The following is a 12,385-nucleotide window of genomic DNA, read 5'->3' as shown; positions in this document are numbered from 1 at the left end:
ACGGCAGACAGCGTCCCCTTTTTACACATTACGGCAGACAGCGTCCCCTTTTTTACACATTACGGCAGACAGCGTCCCCTTTTTTACACATTACGGCAGATAGCGTCCCCCTTTTTACACATGACGGTAGACAGCTTCCCTTTTTTATACATTACGGCAGACAGTCTCCCCTTTTTTACACATTACGGCAGACAGCGTCCCCTTTTTTACACATTACGGCAGACAGTCCCCCTTTTTACTCATTAAGGCAGACAGGATAGATAGATAGATAGATATAGTGTCGAAGTCAAAAATATTACATAGAGAGAACATACAGACTACACACATTAAAAGTCGCTATGCTTGCAAATACGCACAGCGAGCACAGCAATATATGGTAACATATGCATTTACACGGACATGCCACAGAGATGGATTTGACACATATTTCATACAGCACATAATTATAACATATCAAGCGCCAGACATCATAATGATTTAAAATTATATAATGGAGTAACGTCATGTATGTGTATTATTGGAGCGGAGCAAGATAAACATGTCATATTTGGTATTAAAGCAACCAGATTAATGTGTAGATTCATTTGATACTTGTTATTAAGTTGTAGGACATTGCAATAAGTAGTTATGATTAAATGTATGAAAGCTAAAATCACTCTTATTAGGACAATGGACATTCCAAACAGGTGGTGGACAGGAAACTCAGGCCAGCCCTTTTGATGTCTTCAAGGCTGAACCTGGTTAGCATACGAACAGACCAGTGACTCATCATGAATGAGAAAGTTCCCTCCCTTAGACTAGATGTGTGCACTCCCCCAAACTAGATAGCACATTCGCTGATTAGACACACAGGAGTTAGTTGCTGTTTTGTCCCAGACGATGGTGGAGATGTTGCCAGACCAGTTCCTGTATTTATTTGCTGAGAGAGAGAGAGATATATTAAGAGGAGTATGCATTGAGGGAATGGTATTGTATGCTGGCCTGTAACTGTATGTATTAACTGCTTACTGTATAAATTGTAACCATATAACTATATGTATACTGTACATTGTGATATATTGTATACATATCCTTTTAATAACAAATATATACATCAATGAGCTTTGGAACTCAGATAATGTGTGGGTATATTGTTTTCTCTTATGGGATGCAGTGTTTTGCGATGTATAGCGCACATTCATGGCACATGGTAATAAGATGTGCAGGCGTCTACAAAATATATTAGAGCGGGCATTTTAAATATTTGTTAGAAAGCAATTTGGTATTTTCAGATGGGGCTCGTCCGGGATATCACGGTCTTAATGGTGCACTGTACATTACAAGCGCGGCTGTGATCAACCGGCTAACGATGGACGCATCGCGACGCTGACGAATAACATCCACGTGTATTGTTGTGTTACCAGTAAGCCGCTGATATGAAATTCAAGGGACAATGTGTTTCTCATAATATTTAAGATGCTAAAGCATATTTTTATTGTTGCAAAACAAAGTTCAAATAAGTCATATTGTGTTTGATTCAGATTGGATTGTTTATCTGCTAAGTAGATTTAAAAGTACATTTAAAAGTTGCTGCATAGCCTTGATATAATAAGATTTTAAGCCTACCGGTAAATCTTTTTCTCGTAGTCCGTAGAGGATGCTGGGGACTCCGTAAGGACCATGGGGATAGACGGGTTCCGCACGAGACATGGGCCCTTTAAGAAAGACTTTAGATCTGGTGTGCACTGGCTCCTCCCTCTATGCCCCTCCTCCAGACCTCAGTTAGAGAAACTGTGCCCAAAGGAGACGGACAGTACGAGGAAAGGATTTTTGTTAATCCAAGGGCAAGAAGATTTATACCAGCCACACCAATCACACCGTATACCTTGTGATATACTATCCAGTTAACAGTATGAAAATGACATAGCATCAGTCCAAGACCGATGAGACTATAACATAACCCTTATTTAAGCAATAACTATATACAAGTCTTGCAGAAGTAGTCCGCACTTGGGACGGGCGCCCAGCATCCTCTACGGACTACGAGAAAAAGATTTACCGGTAGGTTTAAAATCTTATTTTCTCTTACGTCCTAGAGGATGCTGGGGACTCCATAAGGACCATGGGGATTATACCAAAGCTCCCAAATGGGCGGGAGAGTGCGGATGACTCTGCAGCACCGATTGAGCAAACAGGAGGTCCTCCTCAGCCAGGGTATCAAACTTATAGAACTTTGCAAAGGAGTTTGAACCCGTCCAAGTAGTAGCTCGGCACAGCTGTAGCGCCGAGACCCCTCTGGCAGCCGCCCAAGAAGAGCCCACCTTCCTAGTGGAATGGGCCTTGACCGATTTAGATAACGGCAATCCCGCCGTATAATGTGCCTGCTGAATCGTTTTACAGATCCAGCGAGCAATAGTCTACTTTGAAGCAGGTGCACCAATCTTGTTGGTTGCATACATGACAAACAGTGCTTCTGTTTTTCTGACTGTAGCCGATCTGGCCACGTAAATTTTCAAAGCCCTGACCACATCAAGGGACTCGGGATCCTCCAAGTCACGTGTAGCCACAGGCACCACAATAGTTCATATGAAAGGATGAAACCACTTTTGGCAGGAATTGAGGACGGGTCCGCAATTCCGCTCTATCCATATGGAAAACCAGATAGTGGCTTTTATGTGAGAAAGCCGCTTATTCCGACACTCGCCTAGCCGAAGCCAAGGCTAATAACATGACCACCTTCCAAGTGAGATTTTTCAACTCCACCATTTTAAGTGGTTGAAACTTAACACCACGTTAAGGTCCCAAGGCGTCACCAGAGGTACAAAAGGAGGCTGAATATGCAGTACTCCCTTCACAAAAGTTTGTACTTCAGGGAGAGAGGCCAATTCCTTTTGAAAGAAAATGGATAAGGCCGAAATCTGAACCTTAATAGATCCTAATTTTAGGCTGAAATTCACTCCAGTTTGCAGGAAGTGAAGGAAACGGCCCAGATGGAATTCTTCCGTAGGAGCATTCCTGGCCTCACACCAAGAAACATATTTTCGCCATGTACGGTGATAATGTTTAGATGTCATGTCCTTCCTAGCCTTTATTAGCATAGGAATGACCTCATCCGGAATACCCCTATCCGCTAGGATCCGGTGTTCAACCGCCATGCCGTCCAACGCAGCCGCAGTAAGTCTTGGAATAGACATGGCCCCTGTTGCAACAGGTCCTGTCTTAGAGGAAGAGGCCACGGATCTTCTGTGAGCATTTCCTGCAGATCCGGATACCAGGTCCTTCGTGGCCAATCTGGAACCATGAGGATTGTTCTCACTCCTCTCCCTCCTACCATTCTCAACACCTTGGGTATGAGTGGAAGAGGGGGAAATACATAGACCGACTGGAACACCCACGGTGTCACTAGGGTATCTACAGCTACTGCCTGAGGGTCTCTTGACCTGGTGCAATAACTCTGTAGCTTCTTGTTGAGGTGGGACGCCATCATGTCTATCTGTGGCAGTTCCCACTGACTTGCAATCTGTGCGAAGGCTTCCTAAAGAAGTCCTCTCTTGGATGCAGGTCGTGTTTGCTGAGGAAGTCTGCTTCTCAGTTTTCCACTCCCGGAATAAACTGCTGAAAATGCGCTTACATGATTTTCCACCCAGCGGAGAATCCTGGTGGCTTCTGCCATTTCCACTCTGCTCTTTGTGCCGCCTTGGCGGTTTACATGGGCCACTGCGGTGATGTTATCTGACTGGATCAGAACCGGTAGGTCACGAAGCAATGTTTCCGCTTTCTGAAGGGCATTGTATATGGCCCTCAGCTCCAGGATGTTGATTTGAATACAAGTTTTTTGACTTGACCCAAAGACCTTGGAAGTTTCTTCCCTGTGTGACTGCTCCCCCACCTCGGAGGCTCGCGTCCGTGGCTACCAGAATCCAGTCCTGGATGGCGAACCTGCGACCCTGCATACGGTGAGCACTCTGTAGCCACCATAGGAGAGACACCCTGGCCCTAGGGGACAGGGTGATTAACTGATGCATCTGTAGATGTGATCTGGACCACTTGTCCCGTAGATCCCATTGGAAAGTCCTCGCATGGAACCTGCCGAAGGGAATGGCCCCGTAAGATGCCACCATCTTTCCCAGAACCTGTTATGACTTTAATAGGTTTTTTTTACCAGAGTCATTAGTTCCTGGGCCTTCTCTATCGGAAGATAAACCCATTTCTGGTCCGTATTCAGAATCATATCCAAGAAGGGCAGACGAATCATAGGAACCAACTGTGACTTCGGGATATTGAGAATCCAGCCGAGTTGCTGTGACACCTTCAGCGAAAGTGACACGCTGTTCAACAACTGCTCTTTTGATCTCGCCCTTATTAGGAGATCGTCCGAGTATGGGATAATTGTGACTCCTTGCTTGCGTAGGAGCACCATCATTTCCGCCAATTACCCTGAAATTGGTAATGACAATACTGTACCGCAATTCTCAGGTACGCCTGATGGGGTGGATAAATGGGAACATGAAGGTATGCAGCCTTTATGTCTAGATACACCATCAAATCCCCCCTTTCCAGGCTGACCATGATCGCTCTGAGCGATTCCACTTTAAATTTGAACCTTTTCCAGTATAGGTTCAGAGATTTTAATTTTAAAATAGGTCTGACCGAACCGTACGGTTTTGGGACTACAGCCAAGGTTGAGTAATATCCCCTTCCTTGTTGAAGGAGGGGAACTTGAGCACCACCTGTTGGAGATACAATGTGTGAATTGTATTTAATATTATCTCCCTTTCTGGGGGAGAAGCCGGTAGGGCCCTTAAGGAAAACCGGTGAGGAGGCACCTCTTCGAATTGCAGCTTGTAACCCTGAGAAACAATTTCTATCGCCCAGGGATCCACCTGTGAGTGAACTCAGATGTGGCTGAAGAGTCGAAGACGTGCTCCCACTGGGGCGGACTCCCTTAGCGGAGCCCCAGCGTCATGCGGTGGATTTAGTAGAGGCCGGAGAGGACTTCTGTTCCTGGAAACTAGCTGTGCCCTGCACCCTTACCTCTGGTAAGAAAGGACACTCCTCGTACTTTCTTGTTTTTCTGCGACCGAAAGGACTGCATTTGATAATGTCGTGCTTTCTTAGGCTGTGAGGGAATATAAGGCAAAAGATCAGATTTACCAGCTATAGCTGTGGAGACCAGGTCCGAGAGCCCTTCTCCACACAATTCCTCACCCTTGTAAGGTAAAACCTCCATATGCCTCTTTTAGTCGGCATCACCTGTCCATTGCATGTTCCACAGGACACGTCTAGCAGAAATCGACATAGCGTTGACTCTAGAACCCAGTAGACTAATGTCTCTTTGAGCATGTCTTATATATAAGACAGCATCTTTTATATATCCTAGGGTCAATAACATGGTATCCTTATCTAGGGTTTCAATCATCTCCACTGATAAGGTATCTGTCCACGCTGCTACAGCGCTATAAACCCCTGTTGACACAATCACCGGTCTGAGTAGTGTACCAGAATGTGTGTAAATGGACTTCAAAGTACTTTTCTGCATGCTATCTGCAGGTTTCCTGAGGGTAGCGGTATCTTGGTATGTCAGCGCTACCTTTTGGGTAAACGTGTCAACGCCTTGTCCACCCTAGGGGAGGATTCCCATCGTATCCTGGCCCTAGCAGGGAAAGGATACGCCATGAGAATTCTTTTGGGAAACTGCAGTTTCTTGTCTGGAGATTCCCGCTCTTTTTCACACAATTCATTTGGTTCATGAGAGGGGCAAAATGTTATCTCAGCTTTCTTCCCCTTAAACATGTGTACCCTCATGTCAGGGACAGATGGGTCATCAGTGATATGCAAAAACATCTTTTATTACAATAATCATATATTGAATACTTTTCTGCCAGTTTTGGCTGTAACTTTGCATCATCGTAGTCGACACTGGAGTCAGATTCCGTGTCGGCATCAGTGTCTATTATTTTGGATAGTGTGCGTTTTTAGACAATCAGTTTCCTTTGTCACATTCATAGCACCATTTATGAGTTACCAATGCATTTATTTAACCCATGCCATAGTCAATTACAAATAGTTCCAATTGGGCCTAGTGAGAGTAAATAGTGAGATAAGTGTTTTTTTTCCCTTCTTGTCTGTGCGTAATTACTTTACATAAAATGGGGGGTTGCACACAGATAGAAAAAGGAAAGAAAGAGTTTTGTTTTTGTTTTGTTTTTTGTTTTTCTTCCAAGACTTGTAGAATCTGCTTACTAGGGAGGATAGCCATTGAAATGCAAATTAACCTGTGTAACTACTTTTTTTTAGCAGTGAAAAGCAAATATCTTTGATATGCAAATTAGAGGTAAGGTGTCTCATAGGAGGCCAGTGAATGGTACATATATATAATATTATTATAATTATGTGTATATTTATATCAGTGTATGTGCTGCAAGATTGCTATCCAATCTGAATCATATCATTTAAATTATAGATTATTGCAGTCATTATAGATCTGTGTGAAATCGGATACATTTATTTGCTATACAGATAAATTTGAAATAAATGTATTTAAGGGAGTAATTATAGACATGACATGCAGTTCTGGCCTGGTTGTTATACAGAAAAAAACAAAAAAAACTGTGTGTTGTGTTAAGTGAGCAATTATAGTTAGTATTGCTCACATTTATAGAGACTGTGTGGTAGAGCGCTCGTAGTGTAAAAGGCACGCTGGTCACGTGGTTACGCAAGGTTGTGTAGGAATACGGACGCTAAGTACAAAGCACGCAATATTTGTTCAATTAAGGTGGGATAGTAGACATTTAATACAATAGCACATAACTATCTGGTTTCAAAAGCAGATTAGTAGAAAACTTTTGTTTAAACTGTATTGCCTCTGGGGGTAAAGCTGCCGACCAGAACGAGTGGAAATTTTCTGTACAGAAAAACAAAGCGTATTTGAGTGAGTGAAAGCAGGAGTGAGTGGATTGAACCCTAGGAATTCGGGATCCCGTAGTTGGTACACCAAGTGAGTGGAGGCTTGGTGGTGTGAGGCGGCTGACTCACGTTAGTATAGATTGGAATACGCAAATCATGAGGAGATTTGCAGAGGAGCGTAATAGGGAATTGTGCATTGTGTAGTATTGAAGTAAAAAGGTTTTTTGTTACGCTCCGGCTGAGGGTCGCAGTTTGTACATCGACTCGTGGTCGTACGGCAGCAAGGTAACAAGTACCTATACGCCGTGCGATTGGACCGCATGTTTGTGGGTGCGATATGTAGCGCAACTTGATACCCTTTTTACGAGCTTTTGTGTAAAATTGCGGTATCATTAGCGCCGTGTAGAGCATACGCAAGCGTGATTTGTGTATGAGTGCATAGGGAGTTTTCGCTGGTCTCTCTCAGGAAAATCTCCAACGGCAGATATTTGCTGGAAAAGGTAAGTCACTCCTAACACGACCAGTAAATAGAAACCAATTATGGACCTCACTGGGTACGCGGTGGTCACTATTGAAGTGAGTCGTGGTACTCAGCGGAGAAGGAGTGGGTGAAAGCGCTCTGAGAACTTTCACCGTCTATTCGTGTCGTGCATTGGGGATTGCGTAAAAGGAAAAAGTCCACGATGGGATCCAATTGCACAAGCGGTGGACGTATGGTAGCCAGGGTTCAGGTTGAAGAGCCGCGGCCCAAGGGGTCAGCGAGGTTTATTATGTGTGGAAAATATGGTCCACACGCTGAAGACTTTTTGTCTGAATGGGTACGTATGACTGACAAAGATAGGGTATCATTCCCTAGGGTGGGCAATTTTGAGCCAGAGGTACTGCAGAACGTAAAGATTAGAATATGTCTGATTAAAATCCAGAAAACAAAGGGTCAGACATACAAATTGTTTAAACCTGTGGCAGCAAGAGGGGTTGGTGAGTTTGATCCTAACGTATTGCAGGTGGTATGTCTAACCAAAGTCATATAAGATAAGAATAGAAATATAAGAACTGTTTGAACTTGTAGCAACAATAAACAAGTAGGAAGAAAAAGTGAATGCAAGTACATCGCCATATGTAGATGTGGAAGCAGTTACTGCCAGCATACAAACTATAGAAAATAATAAAAATATGAAAAATATGACTGTAACCTATATATGTACTAATGAATGTTGAAGTTTTATTTAGGAGGAGAAGGTGACCTGATTGGTTTCAGCCATCTCTCATGTACTCAGAGGAGTACCCCTGCGGGGTAAGTGGCTGAGACCAGTGGAATTGGTAAGTATGATATCATTCGTGTACATATATAGTAAAACCCAAAAATAAAATAAAAATCAAGAAATTAACATCAGAAATTGAGAAAAACCTGTCCGCACTTTAGTATTTGCCAGTAGGAAAGCAGACAGAGACAAGGTAACCCCCGGGTATTTCTTTTAGTTACCATATAAGAAGTATTCATTCCTAGTAATGCCCCTAGTCAAGATGAGCTCGGAAATGTTTGTTGGACCATGTACAGACCCTTCATACGGGATGAGAAGGATTAAATGAATACTTCGCATGACCTAGAAACTTGTTAAACTTTTTTTTTTTGTCTTTTGCAGTAATAGAAAACTCTCCGTCTGGATAAGATCACTGGTAAACACTAATTCGGCAAATGGGAGGTAGCTGTCTCAGTGCTAATGGATGGGCTCAATAAGGCATTGAGGGTCAAGGTGCAGACTTCTTTGCAAAATTGGAAAGGGGTCACAGTAGCTAATCTTAGAGAGTGTGCTATTGAACATCACAAGAATAGTGCTAGGCGCAGAGAACAACAGGTGGAGAGGTTGAGGACGGTAAGTATACAGGCACATACAGGAAAGACCCATCAGTCCAAACCCCAGATCCCTAATGGTCAATAATATGTTACACTTGTAGGAAGGAAGGGCATTTTGCCAGAGATTGTAGGAGTAGTAGGACACATAGTCAATATAGACTCCCTAGACAGAAAACACAAGCCACATTATTAAACACATAGACGGGACCAAGAGACATATAGTAAGGAATCATAAGCCATATAGAAAACACAGATTTGGCTAATGGGAAGAACAAAATAAATGCAACATTACCCTTTGACAAGACTTGCTGGGGTTAAGATGGGGCCTCTAAACTTTTGCTTCTTTTTCCTAGCAGAAATGGCCCCTGATTAACTTAACAGGAGCTTTGTTAGATATGATATACATATAATGTGCTCCCGTTCAGGAAGTACAAAGTATGTTAGACACCCACGAAGACTAATGTTACATTTCACTGTTCTAGATGCATGTCTATCACAGGTAGAGGAAATTATCTCAAAGATACCGGGTTCCCTATGAACTTAGGATGGACAGGACACTGGATTGATGGCTGGGATAGTCCCAATAGCGATACGACAAACACAGAATTTTTTTTTAAGGGGAGTAGACCAAGTATAGAATCACTTCCCCGTAGTGCCCAATCCAGTTGTCAAATTTTTATAAAATCTTCTCCACCTCTACAAACTCATCTGTCACCAACCTCTATTCTGTTTCTCTACAGTTTCCTCTTCATCTTTTGCGTTCACACAGAGTGGTACAATACATGGACCCAATTACAGTTCAAACGCCATATGCCTACTCGGTCCGTCAGAGTTCTGCCCAAATCCAGTATATCTCACCAGCACGATGACACCAGTATTACTGCAATGTGCCTGGTCATGCACGAAGGGTGGAGGATGAGAATACTGGTGAAGGGAAATTTTGTATAGACACCGATATGCATGATGGTGTGACAGCCTGTTGGTGAATGGCAAACCTGACATTTTCTCTTTCATTTTCTTCTTCTTTCTCTCCTCTATAGATGTTTTTTTTTTTCTTTCTTTTTTTTGAGTTATGCTCATGGTACTCTACATTGAAAACACACAACGTCTTCGTACAGTTAACACCTTTTAGGAATTATTGTTATGTATTGGTGTGCACTGATGTTTTCTCAAACTGGGTAGAGGCATTTCCTGCCACCACGGATGCTGCTGTGTTTACCACAAAGAAAAAATTGCGCAGAAATTTGTGTGTAGATAATGGTACCCCTAGAAGTAGGAGCAAAGCTTGAAATTGTACTATTGTGATCATAGATACTGCCACTAGTATTATGTAGCATCGGAACCACTCCCAGATCTTCACTTAACGAATCACCCTCTTCGAAATTTGTTTTTGTTTTGGTATTTGTGTTTTTTTTGTTTTGGAAGACAACCTCATGTCATGATTGATCCACACAATGATCAGAAATACACCAATGAGGTGACAGTACAGTACCTTATTGAGATGAGCCAGCATTTGAGAACTTAACAAAAGAACTTGAAACTGTTGATTGCTGGTATGCCAAATACTAACTGTCTTGATTGTGAACCAAGAGACTGTGTGTATGTTCTTACGCTCAGGTTGCCTAATAGGGGGGAAGGACCGTACCAAGTTTTGTTGACAGCACTATTCCAGTGAAAGTAGCCGAGAGAGAGACTTGGGTCCACGATTCCCATTGCAGGAAAGTCAGTAGTCCGGAAGGAACTCGTAAATGGAGTGCGATCGCAAAAGTATCACCAGAGACTCTGTTCCGTGAAGACTGAGAGGCGGCACTGTTGAACACTACCTGAGCGTACTAAAGGATTGCAGAAAGACCAGTCATTGTAATTGATTTGTTATGAACAAGAGTTGTTTTGTTCTATTTCTCTTTTCTCTCTTTTCCGCTGACAAAACAGTTTTTATCAGGACATTCTATTTTTGCGAGGTTTTTTTATGAGGAGTCAGTGTGGGACTGGAACTGGTTCTGGAGGAAGGAGTGATTTCCTTATAGGATCCCAGGATTAGCCGATCAGTTTGTTAAAGCCAGAGAAAAATCAAAGGTCTAGTAGTTATGGAGTTCAGAGGTAATCAGGAACAATCAGACAATGGCTATTCACACATTGCAGATAAAGAGCTCATTAATATATGTGGAAGAAAGGTTTATGAGTGGCTCTCCCTGAACTCCGAAGGTTTATGTTATTTAGGAAGGACACTACTTATAACCCTTGTTCAATTATTAAACAGACCTAGCATATGTTCCAGAAATGGAAACAATGTTCAGAAAAGGATAGGAATATGTAGATCATGAAAATTTTATATGTCACTTTCACGATTTGTTTGTGTCTTCTTCATCTACCCAGCAGAACCTCAATTGAATCCAAACATCAGTGTACAAAGATGTAGGTACATGTACAGATGTGTCCACATACAACTTTTCTATATCCCGCCATGTATGGCACAGTTTTGCATGCCATAGACTCAGAGATTTAGCCATGCCTTGTGATTTTTCTTAATTTACTTCTTTAATATGTTACTTTATACATGTTCTATCATGGCAAATAATAATTTAAAAATCTATCCACTTGTTACTCGTTAAAAACAGCTTAGCCGTGTTTTGCATGTTGTGCCATATTTAGCAAAACAGCAAAGATGTAAGTGGACACATCTGTATGTGTGAAATGTTCGTCCAAATCAGACATTATAGGCCAAAGCACAGTCCCAGCATACTCTATAGGTTGAATGTTGTCCCACACCCAACCAGTGGTCCCGTGACTGCCGGGTGCATATAGAGGATGTCTCGTCCTCCTCCCTGTCTTCCCCAAATATGGTCAAACATCTGATTTGCGAAATGAATACATACTTGTGTCTAGGTCACCGATTATTGTCTGAAATATTTTTCTTTTTAAGTTAATAATTGATGGCAGTTATTGTTTACTGCCAAAGGGTGGACTGTCGATGTCAAATATATTACATAGAGAGAACATACAGACTACACACATTATAAGTCGCTATACTTGCAAATACGCACAGCGAGCACAGCAATATATGGTAACATACGCATTTACACGGACATGCCAAAGAGATGGATTCGACACATATTTCATACAGCACATAATTATAACATATCAAGCGCCAGACATCATAATGATTTAAAATTATATAATGGAGTCACATCATGTATGTGTATTATTGGAGCGGAGCAAGATAAACATGTCATATTTGGTATTAAAGCAACCAGATTAATGTGTAGATTCATTTGATACTTGTTATTAAGTTGTAGGACTTTGCAACAAGTAGTTATGATTAAATGTATGAAAGCTAAAATCACTCTTATTAGGACAATGGACATTCCAAACAGGTGGTGGACAGGAAACTCAGGCCAGCCCTTTTGATGTCTTCAAGGCTGAACCTGGTTAGCATACGAACAGACCAGTGACTCATCATGAATGAGAAAGTTCCCTCCCTTAGACTAGATGTGTGCACTCCCTCAAACTAGATAGCACATTTGCTGATCAGACACACAGGCGTTAGTTGCTCTTTTGTCCCAGACGATGGTGGAGATGTTGCCAGACCAGTTCCTGTATTTATTTGCTGAGAGAGAGATATATTAAGAGGAGGATGCATTGAGG

The sequence above is a fragment of the Pseudophryne corroboree genome, chromosome 4, assembly GCF_028390025.1.
Source record: "Pseudophryne corroboree isolate aPseCor3 chromosome 4, aPseCor3.hap2, whole genome shotgun sequence".
NCBI lineage: Eukaryota > Metazoa > Chordata > Amphibia > Anura > Myobatrachidae > Pseudophryne > Pseudophryne corroboree.
The sequence above is the reverse complement of the archived record's forward strand: the minus strand, read 5'-3'. Positions refer to the sequence as shown.